This window comes from Carcharodon carcharias, chromosome 23 (assembly GCF_017639515.1).
Source record: "Carcharodon carcharias isolate sCarCar2 chromosome 23, sCarCar2.pri, whole genome shotgun sequence".
Lineage (NCBI taxonomy): Eukaryota > Metazoa > Chordata > Chondrichthyes > Lamniformes > Lamnidae > Carcharodon > Carcharodon carcharias.
Genome location: NC_054489.1, coordinates 41,592,939 through 41,617,575, shown reverse-complemented (window position 1 = coordinate 41,617,575; position 24,637 = coordinate 41,592,939). Strand labels below are relative to the sequence as shown.

Genomic DNA, 24,637 nt, shown 5'->3' with positions numbered 1-24,637 from the left:
TGGTGGTTTAAAATGCTGGAACTCCCTCTCTAACATCAACGAGGGGGTATCTACACTACATGGTCTGCAGCTGTTAAACAAAGCAGCCATCACCACCTTTCAAGGGGAATTAAAAATGAGAATGTCTTGCTCACAACAGATGTCCTGAAGCCCTGAAAGGTACTATATAAATGCATTTTTTTCTTATCTTAACATAATACAAATATTGGAGGTGCAGAAGACTCCTTGGTCAGTAGAGTTGCACTTGCAGTAAAAGTTACAAATGTTGTCCATGCCATTCAAAACCATAAGGTAGCATGTAATACCATCAATGATTTCGGCTCACAGTCACCTTCTCAAGGGCAATTAAGGATGGACAATAGTTGCTGGCATTGCCCACGATGCCCACAGCACATGAAAGAATAAAAACTAGTAAAACATGTTAACTTACCATTGATTTTATTGCTGTCTGTGGGGATTGCTGGCCTATACTGGCTGAACATTTGCTTACATAGCATCAGTCAGTGCACTTTAAAGTAATCAATTGCATGAAGTGCTTTTTGATGTTTGGGATAAATCACTATATGAATAGTACTATAGTAATTAACTGAAGAATTTATTACATTCTCTCATCATTGGAGGCACTGTGGTACCACTGGCAGAAGTAATTACAATATGACAGTTTACATATTACAGTGTGACAAGTTTACATAGACAGTTCCCATTGTAAATGTGAACATAGCAATTTATAACAGAAACATAAAAAATAAGGACAGTATGACTCTGAAATGAACATGGAATGTGTCAGAACAAAAACAGAATTACCTGGAAAAACTCAGCAGGTCTGGCAGCATCGGTGGAGAAGAAAAGATTTGACGTTTCATATAGTCCTCATGACCCTTCAACAGAACTGTCAGCAGAATATATCAGCATGCTCTGGCCACCTTATAGTTTTGAATGACATGGATAACTTTTGAAACTTTTACTGCAAGTGCAACTCTACTGACCAAGGAGTATTTTGCACTTCCAATAATTGTATTACGTTAAAATATACCAATTATACCTTGGCATATAATCCCATTCCAATTGAAAATTACACTTAGTCTTGACTCAGAGCGTTACACCACAGAAGAATGACCAAGAATAAAAATTCTACACACACACAGATGTGCATAGTGTGTCAGCACAGCAGCATACTTCAGAAGACCAAGCAATCCCACAATGCAGAGTAAGTGAAATCAACCATCTGGGAATATTTAGGAGACACATCAGGCTTTGCAAGAAAAAGCTGTTGAAGACAATGGAAGAGGGGATCAATACACTAAAAGCTAGGTTTTACTTTTCACCCCCTACATCCCCAAAAATGTTGAACTAATTGTGTTGGCAATGTTTTTTGTAGAATACAGCATGGTTAATGGAGTAATACCATGGTGGCTGAATGACAGTGTTTTACAGAATGCGATTGGGCATTGGAAAAAAAAATGATGCTGTGGAGAGGATTCAGGTGTATGATTGGTTAAAAGGAAAGCAGGCTCTGGGATCCAACTGGTCAGAGTTTTTTGGGATGCAAGTGTTTGAAGAGATGATGGCTTGTAGTTCCATGATTTGATGGGCCAAAAATACTTAAGAATGTTTTTTTTTTAGAAACACAATTTTTAAAATAGGTTCTCTGCAATTTCATTTTTTTTGAAAGGGCACCAATAACGAGACTGCTCATTTAAAAGTTTTATACATTAAGCAATTTATATCTGACAGTCATTTTTCCTCATGCTACCAAAACTGCCCTCAATTTGCTTCCATTAGCTTGAGAGGTAAGGTTTAATTTAGCATATAAGTATATGAAATGCTTCAGTAATTCACATCTACTAGATTGTTTCAGTTATCAGTGGAATCACATTATATTATAAGGTCATTAAGTAAATCAATCTGCAAACTTCCTGATGTTAAAACTAATTTTGGCAAATCTTCATTCACTCCTGCTGAGGTTCAATTATAGAGCTCTGTACCCATATCAACATAAAACAATCTCCAAATCTGCATAGATTTAAAGCAAACAATACTGCCAATATCTCCCACAGCAGAAATGTACAATCGTGGGTTGGCATAAATTATAATCTGTAACATTGAAGTATCCAGATGTAGATAAATAAAAGACTGTACATATTGGAACAGGAACACGATGAAAGGGCCAGAATAACAAAGGTGGCTAAGTATCTGGCTTATTGACCACCATAGCCAGCGATTTATTGCTTTGAAATTAGAGAGATTTTAAATAAAATTACAGTATATTCAAGGAGCAAATGGCATTACATTTGGTAGCTGTACAAACTATCTTGCTATAACAAAACGCTTGCTCAACCAAAAATATTCAGTTGAATGAAGCAGTTATCAATATATTTCAATGACATTTGACTAAAAGCTGAAACATGCTATTCCAGTTTTGTGCAGGTTGCTGTTGAGGCCTCGTGTAGAATAGGTGTGTATATTTGGGCACAACACTTGTAAAATCACAATGATACACTGAAGGAATTCAGGGAAGAATATGAAAAAGGATTGCAAGCCTTTAGGTGTGAAATAAACAAACAATGCAGAGCTTGTTTTTAATGAAGAAAAGGCTGAGAGGAGACATAATCCTGATATGGATGCTGTGGATTGAAGGAAGCTATTTGACTCAGACCACAGAACTGAACACAAGTTCACACAAGTTCAATAAAAGGGTTCAAGTGAGACCTTGAAAACGTTCAATTCATCAGAGGGAACCAGCATGGATTTGTAAGAAGATCGTGCCTGATGAACTTGATTGAATTTTTTTTTGAAGAGGTGACTAAAGCAGTGAAAAAGGGAATGACTTTGGAGTGTAATCATGTAGACTTCCAGAAGACACTTAATAAAGTGTTAGCATGGAATTGAAGATAAATTATTTACCTAGTTAGGAAACTGCCTTGAGCAGCAAGAGACAGAGAGAGCAGGATGTGACCAAAAGTGTCCCATAAGGATCTGTTGAGGCCTCAACTATTCACTGTACCTATTAAAGACCTAAATAATGGGACAGAAACTCACATATCCAGGTTTGCCGAAGGCATAGAGATAGCAGGCATCGTAAACAGTGTAGATAGAAGCATAAAATTATGAGATATTAATAGATTAAGCAAATGTATTTCAATATAGGAAAATATGAGGTCATCTACTTTGGTCCTAAAAAAGATAGATCAAAGTACTGTCTAAATGTTGAAAAGATGAAACTTGGGAGTCCAGATACATAGATGATTAAAGAGTCATTGTCAGGTACAGAAAATAATCAAAAAGGTTAATGGAACTCTGACTTTTCTATCTAGAAGACGAGAATACCTGGAGTGGGTGGATTACCTTATGAGGAAAGGTTGGACAGGCTAGGTTTGTATCCACTGGAGTTTAGAACAGTAAAGCTGACCTGATTGAAACATATAAGCCAAAATCTTTGGGTCAGTGTGCAGAGGCAGGCCCCGTTCGCCGACGTATAAAATGATGCGTGGTGACGTTGGGTGCGTGTCCCAGCGTCATTGCATGTCATTCAGATCTCCAGTTCAGCGGGTGCGTACCAGAGTCGGCTGCGTGCCCGCCAAACTGTCAAAGGCCTATTAAGGCTATTTAAATATCAATTAAAATAATTACCATAAGCTACCTGTCCAACCTTAAGGTTGGCAGGCTGGCGAAGAGCCCAGGCGGCCTTCGCACTTATCATGAAATCTCATCCACGGGCAGGATGAGGTTTCATAAAGGTTTTTAAACTTAAGCTGGGACACGTCTTAAAATTTTTTTTCTTTTTTTATTTAAATCTTTAAAAATCAAACTAATCTCCCTGAGGCAGCTCTGTGCCTCGGAGATTTCTGCGCTCTTTCACGCACATGTGTGAAAGAGCGCAGGCCTCGACTCAGCCTACTCCCCCCGCCCGCACAGGGAACACTCAATGCTTCCAGGTGCACTTCATGCTGGGCAGGCCTTCATTGGCCCACCCATGTAAAATAGCAGCATGCAGCAGACTGTGGGCGGCGATCGGCTGTACGCTCACCCGCACCCACCCCCGCCCAGCCCCCCTGACGGGGAGAAAATTCTCCCCATAAGATCCCGAGGGGTCTCGACAGAGTCAACGTGGAGAGGATGCTTCCTCTTGTGGAAGAGTCTGGGACTAAGGGTCAATGTTTAAAAATAAGAGGTCAGCCATTTAGGCAGAGATGAGGGGAAATTTTTTCTCTCCTTTGAAACTCTTCCTCAAAGGGCAGTGGAAGCAGAGGGCTGAATCTTCAGCTCGGCGAGATGCGGCCACTCGCTGAGGCGTAAAACGACGCCGGGTGATGCCGGGCGTGCATTCTGACGTCACCATGCGTTATTTAGATCTTCAGTTTGGCAGGCACGCCCACCGAACTGTCAAAGGCCTGTTAAGGCCATTAGTCAACTAATTAAGCCTATTGAGAAAGTTGCTCATCCAACCTTATGGTTGACGGTGGGGGGGGGCAGGCGAAGAGTCCAGGCAGCCTTCGCATTTTTCATGGAACCTCATCCACGGGCGGACTTTCAGAAAAATTAAAATTAAAGAACATGTCGCAGCTCATGTGACAGTTTCAAATGAGGGAACATGTCATAAAAATTTTTACAACACTTTATTGAACTGTTAAAACTTAGAACTAATTTCCCTGAGGCACCTCCGTGCGCGAAAGAGCGCACTCCCGATTCAGGGAACCACCAACCACCCCCACCCTCCCAGCTCGCACAGGGAGCACACAGCACTTCTGGGTGCGTGTCATGCTGGGTGGGCCTTAAGGCACGGACCCAATCGGGGGCGCCAATCAACCACCCCGGCGGGCGGAATATTCTACCCAGAGTCTGAATATTTTTAAGGCGAAGGTGGATGGATTCTTGATAAGCAAAGGGGATGAAGGCTAGTGGGGGTAGGTGGGAATGTGGAGTTGAGGTTACAGTCAGATCAGCCATGATCTTATCGAATGGCGGAGCAGGCTCAAAGGGCCAAGTGGCCTACTCCTGCTTCTATTTGTATGTATGTTTGTAATACAAGGGGTAGAAATCATCCTATAAGAACCTGGTTAGATCATACCTGTAGTGCTGTGAGCAGTTTTGGGTGCCACACCTTAGGATGGATATATTGACCATGGGAGTGCAGCGCGGGTTTGCCAAAATGATACCTGGACTCCAAGGATTATATTAAGAGGAAAGGTTACGCAAACTAGGATTGTATTCCTGGAACTTAGAAGATTAAGGGGTAATTATTAAGGGAAATAAGGGGAAGGGATGGTGGTACTGATTAAGGAGAACTTTGCAGTGCTGGAGAGAGAAGATGTCTCAGAGGGGTCAAGAACAAAATCACTTTGGTTAGATCTAAAGAACTAAATGGTTACATTACATTGTTTGGTGTATTCTATAGCCATCAACTAGTGGGAAAGATATAAAGGAACAAATTTTCAAGGAAATTACAGAGGGGTGCAAAAATTATAGAGTAGATATAATGAGGTAATTATCCAAATATAGACTACGGTAGTAGTAGCATGAAGGGAAGATAGCCGAATTCCTAGAATATGTTCAGGAAAATTTTCTACAGCAGTATATTTCCAGTCCAATGAAAAAGGAAGCATTGCAGTCTAGTTCTTGTGAATGAGGTGAGCCAAGTGGATCAAGTGTCATCAGGAGCAAATTTAGCGGACAATAATCATTGTATCATGAGGTTTAGGTCTGTCTAGGAATGAAGCATCACGCCTACAGTCTATAGATAAGAAAGACTGTCTCAGAACAGTGTGCACCTTAGTTTGTTTTACAAAGCTAGGAAAATGGGGGAGGTGGGGCAGGAGCAGTAGAACAGGTTACAGATTAAGGGGAGATGGTGGTGCAGTAGTAACATCACTGGGCTAGTAATCCAAAAACGCAGGCTAAGGCTCTGGGGACACGGGTTCAAATCCCATCATGGCAGCTGGCGGAATTTAAAAAGTCAATTAATATAATCTGAAATTGAAAGCTAGCCTCAGTAATGTTGACCATGAAACTATCATTGATTGTCATAAAAATCCATCTGGTTTACTGATGTCCTTTAGGGAAGGAAATCTGCCATCCTTACCTGGTCTGGCCTACATGTGACTCTAGATCCACAGCAATGTGGTTTATGCTTAACTGCCCTCCAAAATGTCCTAGCAAGCCATTCAGTTCAAGGGCAATTAGGCATGGGCAATAAATGCCAGCCTTGTCAGCAATGCCCACATCCCATTCAATCATTGAAGGAGCTGTTATCATTCAGTTAGCCTCCTGTAACTGACACCTGCATTGGCTGCATCAAGACAAGCTAAGTGGCTTCATAGTTAGCACAGTACACTGAGAAAGTGCATCCAAATACCCCACCAGTACTGCAGCATGCACTGTTAGGAACAATGCAGAAACATCAGGTCACACCGCGATCTAGCCTTTTAGCTTGGTTTTAAAGTTGAGCATTCCTTGAATGTTAGTTTCTAGCAGTTAGAATGTTATCAGTTCCAAAATATTGTCACTTCAGCAGGGATGGAGAAATAATAACAGTGCAGAATAATGGAGAAAGCAAGAATCTCCTTCCATTCAGGAAATGGGAACAAAGATCAGATACACCTTCACTGCAGACGCTAGCTAACCATGCAGAACACAAAATGAACCCTCTACATGCATTCAGCAAAGTGTGTTGTGGCCACCTAATTGTGGTTACGTGCTATCTGTTGTTTATATAGCTTACAGCTTAGATCATTTCTGAAGTTGCGAAAACAACCCAAGGACACAGATGTTTTCTATCTGGAGGCAGCCACTTTGGAATTGATGGTTAAGCCTACAGCGTGGGAACCAAGATCTACTCATCAATAGATAGCCTGGATCTGAACCATCCAATTTCAGGTTAGAATCAAATCCAAATCAACATCTGAATAGTTTGGACTTTCGTTTTCAAAGGGGAACAAGTGTAACGCATGCATTCTTGTTCTCAGGCTGTTAAATTTAATAGCCAGAGGCATATATATTGGCAAGAATATTCCAGCCTGCTGTGCAAGTTTTACTACAAGTGATTCTAACTTCATTTAGTTGTCTGCTCCCTGATAGAAGCAGACAGGCCTTGCATTTCTCACAGTTCTGCTGTCTGCTCCTCAGTTCCCAGGGACCACACCTTAGATAAAGAGAGTGACATGCTTCCAACTGGCTGCCAACATAGATATAGGAAAGGACTATGACAGAAGTGGGGGGTAAAATTGAACTGAATGCTGAATAAACACAAAAAAAAGCTAAGTCACATTCTCACACCCATCTTGGCAACTGGGTAAGCTTTTTCCACACACTACAATGGAAATTTTAAAATAATTCAAACTTCAAGTAATCCATTAAGCGTTCATAATCTGCAAAATGCCTGTGACATAACAAGTACTATAATTGTTGGAAATTTACTGTTTAATCAATCGGAAAGTTACGTGGTTTGATAAGTATTCTTGCAATCATTTTTAAATATGTATAAAACAACTCTTATCACTGTGATTGACAGAATGGGGGAAGTGGACTTTTCAAAGTTTGATATTTATGATTTATGTCAAGTCTGCCAAAGCAGGTTCCAAAGTAATCACCGCTGAAATGACAATATTACGGTAACTTTTACTCTATAAATACTAAGATTTGAGGAATTGAAGTGATTGAGAAATACTCGCTCAAGTTTAAAATCAAGCTAAAAGGCGAGATCACAGTGTGACCTGATGTTTCTGCACTGCATTGCGTGTTGCAGTACCGGTGGGGTGTTTGGATGCAGTTTCTCAGTGTACTGTGCTAACTATGGAGCCACTTAGCTTGTCTTGATGCAGCTAATGCAGGGGTCAGTTACAGGATGACAACTGAATGACAAAAGCCCCATCAATGATTATTGCTATACAACCTGGAGGGATGCACAATTTGAATTCTTGTAACAGGTTAACAGCAGAGCTTTTATTTTCCTTAACTTTATTCAAATGCATCTCTCAAGGGCAATTAGGGATGAGCAATAAATGCTGGCCCAGCCTGCAATGACCACACCCCACGAACGAATAAAAATAAATCTCAGATTATGGGCTGTTTCTGCAGAAGTGACAATGTCCCAATTACCGGGCTAGACCCAACGGAAATGTGCACTGGCCAGTTCTGAAATTTAGAATCGCAAATTATGAAAAATTACAGTGAGTATCTGACATAACCTTTCTTATGTGAACATACTGAAGACTTTTGTCTCAGATTACTCAGAGTTGAACAAGAGGAATAGTGAATGCAGCCATGTTAGCTATGAAACCCAGCAACCAGTGGTGCAGCTTCCAGATATTACAGGTTTAAGAGATCACATACTGGTATCACCTGTCTATAATGTCACAATGTTCACACTAGGCACAACATTTCCTCAGAATCAATGAAGTTAAGTTTCATTCCTGCAGTGTGAACAGAAACATTTAATTAATGAACATATCTCTCTAAATTTAGCTATCATCATCCACTCTGTTAACTTCAACAAAGACAAGAATGATGATCTCAGTAGAATCCCAGCTAATAGATTTTCGTCGCCAAAGAGAGGGGTGAGGAATTTCTCTCTCCCACCTCTTTCCCCTAAGCTGCACACCAGTTATAGCACTTTTAAGCTAAAGGCATATCCCAAGGAATTTCACAACTAGGAGCAAGGAATCTCAGCCAAGAAGGGAGAGATGGGTTAGGGGTGGGGAGTGGATTGAAAGCTTGATCAAAGAAACAAGTCTTAAATAAGTTTTTAAAGGTGGTGAGGTTTAGGGAGAAATTCTCAAAGGCATAAGGCATGTAGCTCTTCCACCAAAGGTGGAGATGGAAGAAAGAGGGAGAGGGAGAGAGACAAAGCACGAGAGCAAGACAGAGTGAGAGAGCATGGGAGAGAAGGGAGGGAGGGATTGCACTAGAGGCTGGAATCTGAGAAATTGAACAATCAGTACAAAACATGGGGTCAATAACATTGCAGCAGTAGAATGGGGCAAGGTTATGGAGGAATTTATCGACAAGAAGATAATTTTAACTTGAATATGTTATATAATATATATAACATATAAATACAGGTTGTTATTGGTGAAACGTAGCATTTATCAAGTAGCATTGATCAGTGAGCAGTAGCGGGGCACGGAGTGGGACGGCCAATTAATGCTCCACCAAGCATCAAATTACTGCAGGGTAACCAGGAGCTGGGGTGGGTTGCCCACTGACCTTTTTGCTGGGGTGGGAGGTTGCAGAAACCACTGTGCAACATAAAATCCTGCCCGTTGCATCTCTCTCATAGTGGGTCAGTTGATCTTTGTATCCTGGTCAATTTCCATTATTTCCTTCAATGTCAATTCACAAGCTTTTTTCTTATTAAATGTCTTCAATCCTACACCAGCTCTTTGCTGACAATGTAATCTAAGTTTGGTGCTTGTCATTTTCACACATTTTCTTTAATTTTATAAACATGGCCTCTCTCTCCTTCAGCGATTACCTCTGAGGTGGGAATTTTCTAAAATCTAACGAAACAAAACTCAATCTGTTCTTTGCTAAATACTACCCTCCCCAAGGTGTCACATGGAATGATGGCAACTGCTTGCTTAATGGTCCACCATTATTGGTCACATATCCCTAGGATATGCCAAAGCAGTGTTCCAAATGTTGCAACCGAAAACTCTTCGTAACACATCACAAATGCTGACCGTAAAACATTTCACCAATAACAATCTGTATTTATTTGGTGCCTTTAACGTAGCAAAATGCTTCACAAAGTGCTTCACAGAAGTGATCAACCAAAACTGGACGTTCAGCTACATAAGGAGATATTAAATGGGCAACTGAATGCTTGGTCAAAGAGATGTTTTTTTAAGACATTGCTTAAAATCTGAGAGATAGGTAGAGAGGCAGACAGGTTTAGGGCCTAGGCAGCTGAAGGTCCAGCCATCAATGTTGGAGCAGGAATATTCAGGGCTCTGCAAGAGGCTAGAATTGCAGGCATGCAATGATCTGGAAGGGTTGGAGGGCTGGAGGTTACAAAGATAGGGAGAGGCAAGGCCACTTCATTTAAATACCTACTTGGCACACTCTGAGCTGTCGCTTCAGCTTATAAAAACAAGGTTTTGGTTTTCAATTTTTATAATTTGTTGTTTTGTTTTAATCTGGATTCTTATATTAACCAGAAAATTATTTCCTCAGCAGTTTGTTTAAAGTCACTTCACCATGCTATATGGACAAATGATGATAATGTTGACAAATCAACAAGTCATGAGAACGTTGTCAATTGTCTATAAAGCTGAAAAGCAGCAGTATACTCCATTACAGAAAGGGAAAAAACAGATTTTCAATTGAAGGCATTTTAGGGACCAAGATAAGAAAATAGGATAACGAGATTCCCAACATTTAAATCACTATGATTGGTTGGGAGAAAATACCAGTGTAATCCAGTGAACCATAACACCTTGCCCACAATGAGCAAACATTTCAAAATGCGCAGTGTGCAAGGAAGAATGTTCCCATGCAAAACAGAGTAGCAGAAAGTTGCAGACATTTGTGGGTGAGTAACTCTCTCATTAGACTACATGAAGCTAAAACATAATGCACCCTGCGATTCTTAAAGAAGTCAGTTGTTTTTATTTTTATTTATTCATGGGATGTTGTCGTCGCTGGCTAGGCCAGCATTAATTGCCCAGCCCTAATTGCCTCAAGAATGTGGTGGTGGGCTGCCTTCTTGGACTGCTGCAGTCCATGTGGTGTAGCTACACCCAGAGTGCTATTAGGGAAAGAGTTCCAGGATTTTGAAGCAGTGACAGTGAAGGAGCAGCAATATATTTCCAAGTCAGGACGGTGAGTGGCTTGGAGGGGTACTTCCAGGTGATGGTGTTCCCATATGCTTGTTCCCCTTGCCCTTCTAGGTGGCAATGGTCGTGGGTTTGGAAGGTGCTGTTGAAGGAGCCTTGGTGAATTCCTGCAGTGCATCTTGTAGATGTTACACACTGCTGCTACTGTGTCATTGGTGGAGGGAGTTAACATTTGTGGATAGAGTTCCAATCAAGTGGGCTGCTTTGTCCTAGATGGTGTTGAACTTCTTCAGTGTTGTTGGAGCTGCACTCATCTAGGCAAGTGGAGAATATTCCATCACACTCCTAACTTGTGCCATTTAGATGGTGGATAGGCTTTGGGGAGTCAGGTGGCAAGTTACTTGCCACAGGATTCCTAGCCTCTGACCTACTCTTCCAGCCACAGTATTTATATGGCTCATCCAGTTCAGATTCTGGTCAATGGCAACCCCAGGATGTTGATGTTTATTAAAGAATGTTTGAGGGGTGATCAGAATGGTAAAGGCAGACTATACAGAGAAAGAGGAATCCCAGGAAAGCATTCAACTATGTATGAAGTAAGTGGAATATTAAAGACCAGTTAGGTCTATTAAGAGATAAGTTAGATGGAAATACAAGGATATGGAATAGGCCATGGGTTCATCAACCTTTCACTTCAAAGAACATATATTCTGTTACATCATATACCAAACCCACTGTTTAATCACTTGAGATAGGTGAATTCTTTAGATTAATCGTTGTGGCAGTTCCTAAAACGACTCCAAAACAAACAATAAAATACTTCAGAGGAACTTAATGAACAAACCAGTATTAGTCAGACATTTAGTTTGCATAATTCTTTGCAAAATTTTGGCATGGATTGTAAACACAAAGGCAGGTAGGAAGTTTTGCAAATCTGTCCAAGGCAAGTAAATGGAAAGGATTTGCTCCAGGGAGATATCAACAGGATTAACTGTGGCACTATTGTAATTGAGGAGGGAGATTTTTGGGGAGGAAATGGAAAAATTAAGCAGATGTGCAGCCTGTGATTTAGGATGTGGCAATAGAGATTTATTAAAACTAATAGAACAATAATGTCTCCAGTTCAGTAAATATAGTACAGGCAGGTCCTTTTGGAGATACTATTTACATAAGGGAGCTCAGCTGACTGATTGGAAATGCTGCAAACACAGCTGTACTCAAAACATTTTGTGTTCTTATTTCAAGCTTCCAATCAGCTTTAGAATTTTACCTTTTAATTTGGACTGAACAATTCTTGAGTCTGCTTATGTTACATTCTTTCTAACTTATTTCAATGCAATACTACTTATTCCATTTATATTATGTTCACAGTTTAGTTTTGGAAAAAATAAACACATTTCTATGTGCTGTTGGCCAGTTTGAAGCATTATCGAAACCATTACTTAGCAACCCAGGCTTTTTAAATTGATTCAGAAAAAAATATACACACATTTTACTAGAATGAGACAAGGGTTGAGGGACTAGAGAAGCTGGAATTGTTCTCCTTAGATCATAGAAGGGGAGATTTAATAGAGGCATTCAAAATCATCAAGGGTTTGATAAGTAAATAGGGAGAAACTTGTAGGGGTAAAAACAAAAAATGCTTGAAATACTCAGCAGGTCTGGCAGCACCTGTGGAACGAGAAACAGAGTTAATGTTTCAGGTCTGTTACCCTTCATCAGAACTGGGAAAAGCTGCAGGAGAGTCAGTAACCAAGAAGCAGATTTATGGCAATTAGAAAAAATAACCAAAAGGGAGAAAGGAATTTTTTTTAACACAACAAAGTTATTATTTCAAATGCGCTACATGAAAGGATGGTATTAAACAGATTCAATGGTAACATTCAAAAGGGAGTTAGATATTTAGCGGCAAACAAAAATTTTGTAGGGCTTAAGGAAGGATCATGGAGTGGAACTACCCAGTAGCTCTTTCAAAGAGCTGGCACAGGCATGGTGGAAAAAAATGGCCGTCTTACAAACAAGTTACACGACAGTTGTCAACACTTGTGTACACAATGGGAACACAGCAAGGCATTTGGGGTTGAGGGACTCTGACTATTAGGCAATACTACCTGGCTTTTGGCTAGGTCAAGGGTTATCAGTCACTCTCAAGTGCTGTCAAGGCTTGATCAATGCAAATAGCACTTGTTCTTTTATTTTCCATATTTGGGAACAATTCATCCAACAGTTCCAGTACGCAGACCATGATTTAACTAAAATTAACTTCACTTTAGTCACAGCTTGGAAGTCTTACAGGTTGCTGAGCTTGCTGCTAATATTGCCATATGTTTTATTTGAGCCAGAAAGAGATATACATCAATATCTTTTTTCTGATACTGTACGGACATCTGTGCAAGAATGTTGAGAATAGTGCTCGCAATGTGTTGTACAGGACTGAGTCTATCTATGCAGTTCTGCACAATTGTGGGAAACTGACGGAAGCCAAGGTACACTACACTTGGACCAAATGCAAAACAAAGAGTCTTGGCTGCTTAATTTATTAGCTGAATTGGATACTTGCCTGAAATAAGCAACATCCAGCATCCACATTTAAGTATCCTCTTACCACCCTGGAGAGGAAATCCAAGGAAGGTTTTCATTCGGGATGAACCAAGCCTGATGGCTCAGTGGATGCACCATGATAGTGTATTCCGAACATGCATACGTAAAAACATGGCCCCTTGAGCTGTTCCGCCATTCAATAAGATTATAGCTGATCTGATTGTGGCCTCAACCCCAAGCCTATCCCCCAATAACCTTTGACTCCCTTGTTAGTCAAGGATCTATATACCTGTGCCCTGAAAATATTCATTGACCCTGCCTCCACTGCTCTCTGTTGAAGAGAGTTCCGAAGATTCAGACTCTGGGAAAAAATTTCTTCTCATCCGTCTTAAATGGGGGACCCCTTATTTTTAAATTATGTCCCCTAGTTCTAATCTCTCCAACAAGGGGGAGCACTCTTTCAGCATCCACCCTGCCAATCCCCTCAGCATCTTATATATTTCAACAAGATCACCTCTCATTCTTCTCAACTCCAATGGCTACAGACCAAGCCTGTCCAACCTTTCCTCATACGATAAACCCCCCATCCTAGGTATCAGTTGAGTGAACCTTCCTGGACTGCTTCTAATGCATTTATAGTCTTTCTTAAATAAGGAGATCAAAACTGTACACAGTATTCTAGATGTGGTTTCACCAATACCCGTACAGCTGTAGCAAAAAATCCTATTTTAATATTCCATTCCCTTTTCAATAAACGACATTTTATTTGCCTTCCTAATCACTTGCTATACCTGCATACTAATTTTTGCCGATTCATATACGAGGACACCCAGATCCCTCTGTACCACAGGGTTCTGCAATTTCACATTTTCCACATTATTCTCCATCTGCCAAATTTTTGCCCACTCACTTCACCTATCTATATCTTACATCCTTTTCACAACTCACTTTCCTACCTATCTTTATGTCATCAGCAAACTTGGCAATTATACATTTGGTTCCTTCATCCGTGTCATTGATATAAATTGTAAATAGATGAGGCCCCAGAATTCCACTCATCACATCTTGCCAAATGACCCATTTATGCCTACTCTAAATTCCTGGTTAACTAACCAATCCTATATCCATGTTAATATGTTACCCCCAAAGCCATGAGCTCTTATTTTTTTGTAGTATCCTTTGACGTGGTACCTTGTCAAATCTGGAAATCAAAGTACAGCACACCCTTTTATCCACATTGTTTGAAGCTTCCTCAGAGAATTCCAATAATCAAACATGACTTCCCTTTCACAAAACCATGTTAATTCTGCCTGATTGCACTGAGATTTTCTAAGTGCCCTGCTATAACCTCCTTAATAGATTCCAGCAATTGCCCTACAACAGATGTTAAAGTAACCAGCCTGTAGTTTCCTGCTTTCTGTCTCCCTTCTTTCTCTAATAGAGGAGTCACATTCGCTATTTTCCAATCTCATGGGACCTTTCCAGAATCAAGGGAATTTCATCTACTATCTCAGCAGCCATTTATTTTAAGGCTCTAGGATGATGTCCGTCAGGGCCTGGGGACTTGTCAGCTTTTAGTTCTAATAATCTTCTCAGTACCCTTTCCCTGGTGATTGTAGCTATTTTAGATTCCTCCTTCCATTTCACCTCCTGATTCACAATTATTTCAGGCATGAGGTTATATGTATCCTTTGTAGTGAAGATAGACACCTAATATCTGTTCAATCAGTCCAACATTTCCTTATTGACTGCTCTTGACATCAAGGTCACATTTGACCGAGTGTGGCATCAAGGAGCCCTAGCAAAACTAATCAATGGGAATCAGGGGGAAAACACTTCACTGGTTGGAGTCATATCTACCACTAAGGAAGCTGGCTGTGGTTGTTGGAGGTCAGTCATCTCAGCTCCAGGACATCATTGCAGGAGTTCCTCAGGGTAGTGTCCTTGGCCCAACCATCTTCAGCTGCTTCATCAATGACCTTCCTTCCATCATAAGGTCAGAAGTGGGGTTGTTCGCTGATGATTGCACAATCTTGACCACCATTTGTGACTTCACAGATACTAAAGCAGTCCTTGTCCAAATGCAGCAAGACCTGGACAATATCCAGGCTTGAGCTGACAAGTGGCAAGTAACATTCGCGCCACACAAGTGCCAGGCAACGGCCATCTCCAACAAGTGAGAATCCAACCATCACTCCTTGACCTTCAATGGCTTTGCTATCACTGAATCCCCCACTATCAACATCCTGAGGGTTACCATTGACCAGAAACTGAACTGGACGAGTCATATAAATACTGTGGCTACAAAAGCTGGTCAGAGGCTTGGAATCCTGTGGCGAGTAACTCACTTCCTGACTCCCCAAAGCCTGTCCACCATCTACAAGGCACAGGTCAGAAGTGCGATGAAATACTCCCCACTTGCCTGGATGAGTGCAGCTCCAACAACACAGGAAGCTCGACACCATCCAGCCCACATGATTGGTACCATATTCACTCCTTCCACCACCGACGCACAGTAGCAGCAATGTATACCATCTACTGCAGGAAGTCACCAAGGGTCCTTAGGCAGCACCTTCCAAACCCACAACCACTACCACCTAGATGGACAAGGGCTGCAGATAGATGGGAACACCACCACCTGGAAGCCCCCCTCATGTCACTCACTATCCTGACTTGGAAATATATCGCCTTTCCTTCACTGTCGCTGTGTCAAAATCCTGGAACTCCCTCCCTAACAGCACTGTTAGTGTACCTACACCACATGGACTGCAGCAGTTTAAGAAGGCAGCTCACCACCACCTTCTCAGGGGAAACTAGGGATGGGCAATAAATGCTGGCCCAGCCAACGAAACCCACAACCCATGAATAATTTTTTTTTTAAATTCCCCATTCTCACTCGCTAGAGGACCAATACTCACTTTACTTATTCATTTCGTTTATAAATACCTGTAGAAACTCTATTAGTCTTTATATTACTAGCTAACTTTCTCTTGTACTCTAATTTCCCTTCCTTATTAATGTTTTTGTCATTCTTTGCTGTTCTTTATCTCCTGTCCAATCTTTTGATGTGCCACTTTTGTGGAATTATACTTTTCCAATTTTTTTCAATTTGATACTATCATTAACTTCTGTAGTTAGCCATGGATGGGTTTGTCCTTCCCTTAGAGTCATTCTCTCTCACTGGAATGCATCTTTTGAGTATTCTGGAATATCTCCATAAATGTCTGCCACTGCATCTCCACTGAGCTATCCCTTAACCCAATTTCCCAGTTCACTTTAGCCAGCTCTGTCTTCCTGCCCTCATAATTGTCCTTATTTAAGTTTAAAACACTTGTCTTAGATCCACTCCTTTTTCCCTCAAACTGAATGTGAAATTCAATCATATTATGACCACTGATACCTAGGGGTGTCTTCACTATAAGGTCACTAATTAATCCCGTCTCACTGCACATCACCATAGCCTGCTCTCTAGCTGGTGCTAAAACGTGCTGCTCTAAGAAACTGTCCCAAAAGCACTCAAACTCATCACCCATCACCTTTGCCAATCTGATTTGCCCGACCTACATGTAGAATTAAATCACCCATGATTATCGTGGTACCTTTCTCACGAGCCCCCATTATTTCTTCCAGTATACTCTGTCCTACAGTGTGGTTACAGTTAGGAGGTGTATAGACCACTCTCACAAGTGGCTTCTTTCTTTTACTATTTCTCATCTTTACCCAAACTGATTCTACATCTTGATCTCCAGAACTAAGGTCATCATGCTCTACTGTACCAATGTTATCCTTAATTAACAGAGATACCCCTCCACCTTTTCCTAGCTTCCTGTCCTTCCTAAATGTTATGTAACCTTGAATATTCAGGCCCCAGTCTTTTTCTTCCAGCAGCCATGTCTCTATAATGGCTATCAGATCATACATATTTATTTCTATTTGTGTTGTCAATCCATCTGTTTTGTTACTAATGCTACATTCGTTCAGATACAGAATGTTTAGTTCTGTCTCTTTACAACTTTTGTAACCTCCAGCCTTATCTGTCGATGTACTTCTATTGCATTCTGTTCCTTCCTGCCACACTCTGATCATCATTTCCCTTATTCCTACTTTGCTCTCTTTCTTATCTTCGCTATTTAATTTATCACATCCTCCCAAACTTGATCCCTTGTTCCCACTATTTAGTTTAAGGGCCTCTCTACCGCTTGAGTTGTACAGCTTGACAGAACACTCATCCCAGCATGGTTCAGGTGAAGACCATCCCAACAGCACAGCTCCCACTTTCCCCACTACTGGTGCCAGTGCCCCATGAATCGAAACCCATTTCACCAATCTTTGAGCCATGCATTTAACTCACTAATTTGATTAACCCTACACCAATTTGCTCCTGGCTCAGGTAGGAATCAGAGATTATCACCTTTGAGGTTCTGCTTTTGAGCTGCTCATACTCCCTCAGCAGAGCCTCTTTCCTAGTTCCACTCATATCGTTGGTACCTACATGGACCACAAGCACTGGATCCTCCATCTCCCACTGCAAGTTCCTCTCCAGCTCAAAGCAGATGGCACTGGGCAGGCGACACAATCGTCTGGACTCCTGCTCTTGGCTGCAGAGAACTGTGTCTATCACCTTACTATATTGTCCCCAACTACCACTACATTCCTATAACTCCCCCCGCTAAAATGGCTGACCATGATAATATGGTCAGTTTGCTCATCCACCCTGCAGCCACCGTATTCATCCATACTTGCTGCAAGAAACTTGAACCTGCTAGACAACTGCAAAGGCTGAGGCTCCTCCATTTCTACATTCTGGGTCCCCATACCTGCCTCGCTCGCAGTCACACTTTCCTGTCCCCGGCCACATCAGAAGACCCTATCCTGACAGGCGTGACTGCCTCTTAATACAAGTCTCCAGGTAACTACCCCTTCCTGATGCATCACACTGTCTGCAGTTCAGCCTCCAGCTCAATGGATCTGAGCCAAGTCTGAGTCTACTGATCACCCTGGCGACTAGAAACTCCCACATTCTGCAGTCACAACACATCACCTGCCCTGACATCTTTATTATGTGTTAATTAATTTACTTTTAAATAATTTATAATTAGTAAATGCTGCTACTTCCAATACCCTTAGTACTGCTAGTAAACCTTCCTACAACTAATAAAACCTTACAATTAACTAATAAGTTGCAAAGCTTTTGAAGATAAATAAGCAAATTATTCACAAACCAATCACCTGTTTTCCTGTGATGTCACATTTTAATTTCTCTCAGAATGCAGCCACTCCAATCTGGATAAGTTGCAAAGCTTTTGAAGATAAACAAGCAAATTATTCACAAACCAATCACCTGTTTTCCTGTGATATCACATTTTAATTTCTCTCAGAATGCAGCCACTCCAATCTGGAGCCTCAGACTGAACCGAATTGGATAGCTCTTTTAGGTAGTGGTTCCTGTCTCCGGTCCTCTTTTCCCTCTGCTCTTCCAGGTACTGGTGGCTGCCTCTGGGTCCTCTTTTCACCTGTTGTTCTAGATGGTGGTTACTGCCTCCAGGTCCTCTTTACACCTGCTCTTTCATTTGGTGGTTACTGCCTCTGGGTTCTCTTTTCGCCTGCTCTTCTGAATTACTGGGTTACACCGACCAGAAAATCTCAGATTCAAAGGCTGCTTTGTGTCACTTAGTCAATCTCAGCCAAAGCAACAGCGGGAGCACTATAGCCCTGAGCACTATCTAATGACCAATTTGGAAAGTGCGTGTGTGCAGTGAGGGGCAATGAAACAACAACAGATGAAGGACAAAACCATGCAATGTCACAAACTACCTCAATGCCAAATCACCAATAAGCATTCAGTCTAGATCAGGCGTTAAAAAAATATTCATTTGAGCAAACTACCACACAACTGATACTATCTACGATGTGTAATCTAACATGGACAGGGAAGAAAAGATTGAAATTAAGTTTCCTGAAAGCTGCAACACTGCATGATGTGCAACTGAATCATACGATAACCAAACGACAAACATCAATTTGCATTTACATAACAACTTCAACATTGCAAGACATCCCAAAGCGCTTCATGGAGTGTTATCAAATGAAACATGGCACTGAGCCACATATGGAAGTAACAAAAAACTTAGTTAAAGGAGTAGGTTTTAAGTAATGTCCTAAAGGAAGAGAGAGGGAATATTAGAGAGGCAGGTAGATTGAGGGTGCTAATTCTGGAGGGCTTTTAGGCACTAGGCAGCTGAAGGCACAACTGTCAATGATGGAGTGATGAAAATCAGGAATGTGTATAAAGCCAGAATTGGAGGAGCACTGTCATGAAGAGATATTGTCTATAATGTTACTGGAAAATATTTTTTAAAATAGAGTTTAGTGGTATCTGTGTGTGTGTGTGTGTGTGTGTGTGTGTGTGTGTGTGTGTGTGTCTTAACTGGATTAAAGCCAGCTGGTCTAGAGGCTTTTATGTATAGAAAGAGTTAAGTTTGAAATGATAATTAGATAAACATGGGGAAGTTTAGAAACATAGGTGTCAAGGGGGCATTTTTAAATAAACCATGCTAAAGCATGAGTGAAATCTTGCACCTAGCCAGAAGACGCCAAGCAATGTGTTTATTTTTTTCAGCTTACTAATAAAATTGGTGGAATGAAAGGTTGTTATTGCTAGAAGAGATAAATTTAAAAGTCTAATGATACAATGGAAAATTTACATTCAAAGAGAAAGATATGTAGAAAGAAGAAAGGAGGTTGTGTGTAAGGCAGAGGCAGTTTAAGTTTCAACAAGTGTGAGAAGCTTCAAGCTGCTGTCTGCAAGGACCCAGAGCTGAAAGAAACTCATTTTGAATGTGACTGTCTAGGTTGTGCTTTGCCAGGTGTCTCTTCAAATCTATGAGATTTACTGTTGCCTTAACGGGGGTGTAACTGAGAGATTAATTAGGGGATTTTTGTAGTTACAATAGTAGTAATTTTGTAGACGTAGGTATGTGTTTACAGTCTTTCTCGTATTAATAAATGCTTAATTTAGTTTTATTAAAACCCTCTTGAGACTCCGTGGTCTTATTACTACTGAATTCAAAGCCTGCATCCTTGAAACATACAAATTGCAAAAATAGATTATGACAGTTGTTTCAAGTTTCCCTCTGGGATTTGAACAACTCATCCTTCACCATGGACTGTGTCATAATAGCACTTTTATTTTGGAAGGTTGTATGGCTGGAGAAGGCTTCAAAGATAGGGAGGGGCAAGGCCAGGAAGGCATTTCAAAACAAGGGTGAGAATTTTAAAATTGAGGCATTGCCAAACTGAATGTCAATGTAGGTCAACGAGCACAGGAATGATGAGGACTAGATGCAAGTTAGGATATGGGCATGAAAAAGGAAAATACTGAGAATACGCAGCAGGTAAGGCGGTATCTTAAGAAGAGAGAGAAAGAGTTGACATTTCAGGTTGAAAACCATTGATCAGAACAGTGAAGACCATTGATCTGAAAGCAGTAACAATAATGAAAACCTGTAATTACTTTAAAATGTCTGGGGTATGAGTAATTCTTTTGATTTTTTTATGGAAAGGTTATTGAAGAGTTTGTATCAATTGAAAAGTGATCAACTGTAATTTTCTTGGACAATAAGAAATGCTGGCCCATGTGACTTGTCAACACAACCTGGAAGCGGTACCAACAAAAAGTTAAGATATGAAAGCCGTGTGGCCAGGCAGAGAGAATACAAAGAGGCTACTGCTGTAAAGAAGTTAGGAGAGCTGTGGGCAGAAGGCGATCAGCAGAAGGCGATCAGCATTCAGGTACAGACACAAAGGGTGGAATTTTACAGTTAAGTCACTGGACTTTTGACACCTTGCTGCATTTTATGACCCAGCCCCCACTGTGAAAGGGCCATAAAATTCCACCCATTGAGAAAGTAGACAGAGACTGAAAGAGGAACACAAAATTTGTATGATAAAAGCAAAGAACTGCAGATGCTGGAAATCCAAAACAAAAACAAAAGCAGAAATACCTGGAAAATCTCAGCAGGTCTGGCAGCATCGGTGGAGAAGAGCACAGTTGACGTTTCAAGTCCTCATGACCGGGAAAGCAACCTACGAGCAAGCAAAAAGGACTGGAAGGCACTTGGATGAACTGTGTGACTGAAACTGGAGCCACGCAGGCAGAGAGATCTGCCTACTAACTCAGCAAGATTGTCCCTGTTGTGTATCTACCATCCCATGTGTAACTTATAGTTTGTACAACTGTGATTTGCCTATTAATTTATAGTTAGTTTGCAGAGATTCTCATTCGTATTAAAGTCAATGTTACAAAAAGTGGAATCTTAGGTTGTTGAAATTGTTGGCAATTTCTTCATTTGGTTGGGCGGGGGGTGGGGGCTGCAGGGTCATTTGGTAAATTTGGTTATTTTGGTTTATGGTTTCCCTCCAGGATTCTAACAGAACTGGTACAAGTTAGACATGTAATAGATTTCAAGCAACTAAAGGGGATGGGGGCAGAGGGGGCAGTATGGGTTGGTGGTGAAGTGGATTAAAACACAAAAGTTCAGGTAGTGAAGTAAAATATGTGTCTAAAGGAGTTTTAATTGGCAAAAGCAGAACCATTACGAACAGCTGTTGTGCAATAAAAAGGGGAGTATAGTTATGATCTGAAATTGCTGATCGCAGTGTTGAGTCCTGAAGATCGTAAAATGCTTTTTCAAACAAAAAGATGTTATTCCTCGAACTTCTGTTGTGCTTCATCTAAACGGTGTGCAAGACAGAGGACAGAGAGGTCAGTGTGGGATGGGGAATTACAATGACAAGCGACCTGAAGCTCAGTGTCATGCTTCTGGTCTAAATGGAGGATTTCAGTAAAATGATCACCAAGCTGCGTTTAGTTTCCCCAACATAGGAAACAGCATCATGAGTGTTAGAACATAAGAAAATAAGAAATAGGAACAGGAGCAGGCCATTCGGTCCCTCAAGCTTGTCCTGCCATTCAATAAGATCATAGCTGATGTGCTCCAGGCCTCAACTCCTCTTCCGTGCCAACTCCTCATAGTCCTCAATCCCTGATATTTCAAAAATCTATCGACCTCCTCTTTAAATACTTTCAATGATCTAGCCTCCACAACACAGTGTTTACAGAATTCCAGACATTCACTACCCTCAGAGTAGAAATTCCTTTGCATCTTACTTTTAAATGAGTGTCCCCTTATTCTGTAACCATGTCCCCTAGTTCGAGATTCTCCCACTAGTGGAAACATCTTCTCAACATCGACCCTGTCAAGCCCCCTTAGAGTCTTGCACATTTCAATAAGGTCATCCCTCATTCTTCTAAACTCTAATGAATAAAGACCTTACCTGTTTAGCTGTTCTTAATAAGTCAACACCTTCACCCCAGGAATCAGCCTTGTGAATTGCTTTTGAACTGCCTCCAATGCCAGTATATCCTTTCTTAAATACAGGGACCAAAACTACACAGTATTCTAGGTGTGGCCTCAACAACACCCTATACAGTTGTAACAAGACTTCCCTATTTTTAAACTCCAACCCCCTAGCAATATAGGCCAAAATTCCATTTACCTTCTTCATTACTTACTGCACCTGCATGCTAACATTTTGTGTTTCATGTACAAGAACACCCAGGTCCCTTTGTGCTACACTTTTTTTGGAATCTCTCTCCATTTAAATATTAGTCTGCCTTTTGATTTTTCATCACCTCACAATTTCCTACATTAAACTGCATCTGCCAAGTTTTTGCCCACTCACTCAACCTGTCTATATCTCCTTGCAGACTCCTTATGTCCTCATCACAACATGCCCTTCCACCTATTTTTGTATCGTCAGAAAATTTGGATACATTACACTCTGCCGCCTCCAAGTCATTAATGTAGATAGTAAATAATTGAGACCTTAGGACTGATCCTTGTGGCACTCCACTAGATATGTTTTTCCAACCTGAAAAAGACCCATTAATCCCGACTCTCTGCCTTTTGTATGTTAACCAATCCTCAATCCATGTTAATATACATTAACCCCAATACCGTGAGCTCTTACCTTGTGCAATAACCTTTTATGTGGCACCTTATTGAATGCCTTCTAGAAATCCAAGTACACTACAGCTACCGGTTCCCCTTTATCAACTCTGCTCGTTATATCCTCAAAGAATTCTAACAAATTTGTCAAACATGATTTCTCATTCACAAAACCATGTTGACTCTGTTTAATTGCATTAAGATTTTCTAAATGTCCTGCTATTTCTTCTTTAATAACGGGCTCTAGCATTTTCCCAACAACAGATGTTAGGTTGACTGGCCTATAGTTTCCTGCTTTTTGTTTCCATCCCTTCTTGAACAGGGTATCACATTTCAATTGTTGAATACAGCTGAAAGTAAAATGAGTAAATTGCTGTGTACTTGGAAGCACTGTTTGAGGCCCTGAATGGTGGGAATGGAAGAACTCAAAAGGCAATTGCATGGAAAGCCGTCATGGGAAAGGCATGGACCAAGATGTTTGAAGGGAGTAGTCCTTCAGAATGCTGAATAAGGAGGGGCGGGAACGGGAAATTTAGTAGTAGCATCGAGTCAGAGGATGATCTGTTGAATGTGATGGAGTGGAAGGAGCGGACAAAGGGAACCCCAGCGTGGTTCTGGAAGGAAAGGAAAGTATGGGAAATGTGACAGACTCAATTGAGGGCCTTGCCCACTACCATGGAGGGGACTCTTTATTTAGGAAAAATGGCAGCATATTGGAAGCATTTGGTCTAGAAAATGGGAAGAACAGATGTGACAAAGCCAGAGCAATTGGGAGAATGCATTAGAATCCTTGAAGGAAAGGGATGACAAGAAATGTAATCAAGGGAGTTATGAGAGTCAGTGGGATTGTACGAGATATTGCTCAGCAGCCTATGGCCAGGAGCAGAGACAGAACCATGTGAAGGCAAAAATGATAAAAAATTTTCCAGTGCAGGGAGATAGCTGGAAGCCACACTGATAAAAAAGTACAGCGCTGGAATAAGGAATTTCTCACGTACCCCTAGCATGGATAAGGGATACATTAACGTATAGAGAAGAGAGTGGGCATAACCAGAGTTTTTTCCAAGTTGGAAGCCACTGCTGCGAGGATCAGTGCTGGGGCCTCAATTATTTACAATCTATATTAATGACTTAAATTAAGATACAGAGAGTAATGTATCTACGTTTGCTAATGATACCAAGCTAGGTGGAAAGGCAAGCTGTGGGAAGGACAGGGGCTGCAAAGAGACATAGACAGGTTAAGTAACTGGGCAACAAGATGGCAGACAGAGTATAATATAGGGAAGTTTTAAGTTATTCACTTTGGTCATAAGA

General features: G+C 41.0%; 1 protein-coding gene across 2 annotated transcripts in view; it reads right to left on the bottom strand.

The window, feature by feature from the left end:
- Positions 1 to 24,637, bottom strand: part of gosr2 (golgi SNAP receptor complex member 2) — a 76,701-nt gene that overhangs the window by 3,181 nt on the left and 48,883 nt on the right. The gene's annotated exons all lie outside the window — the stretch shown is intronic.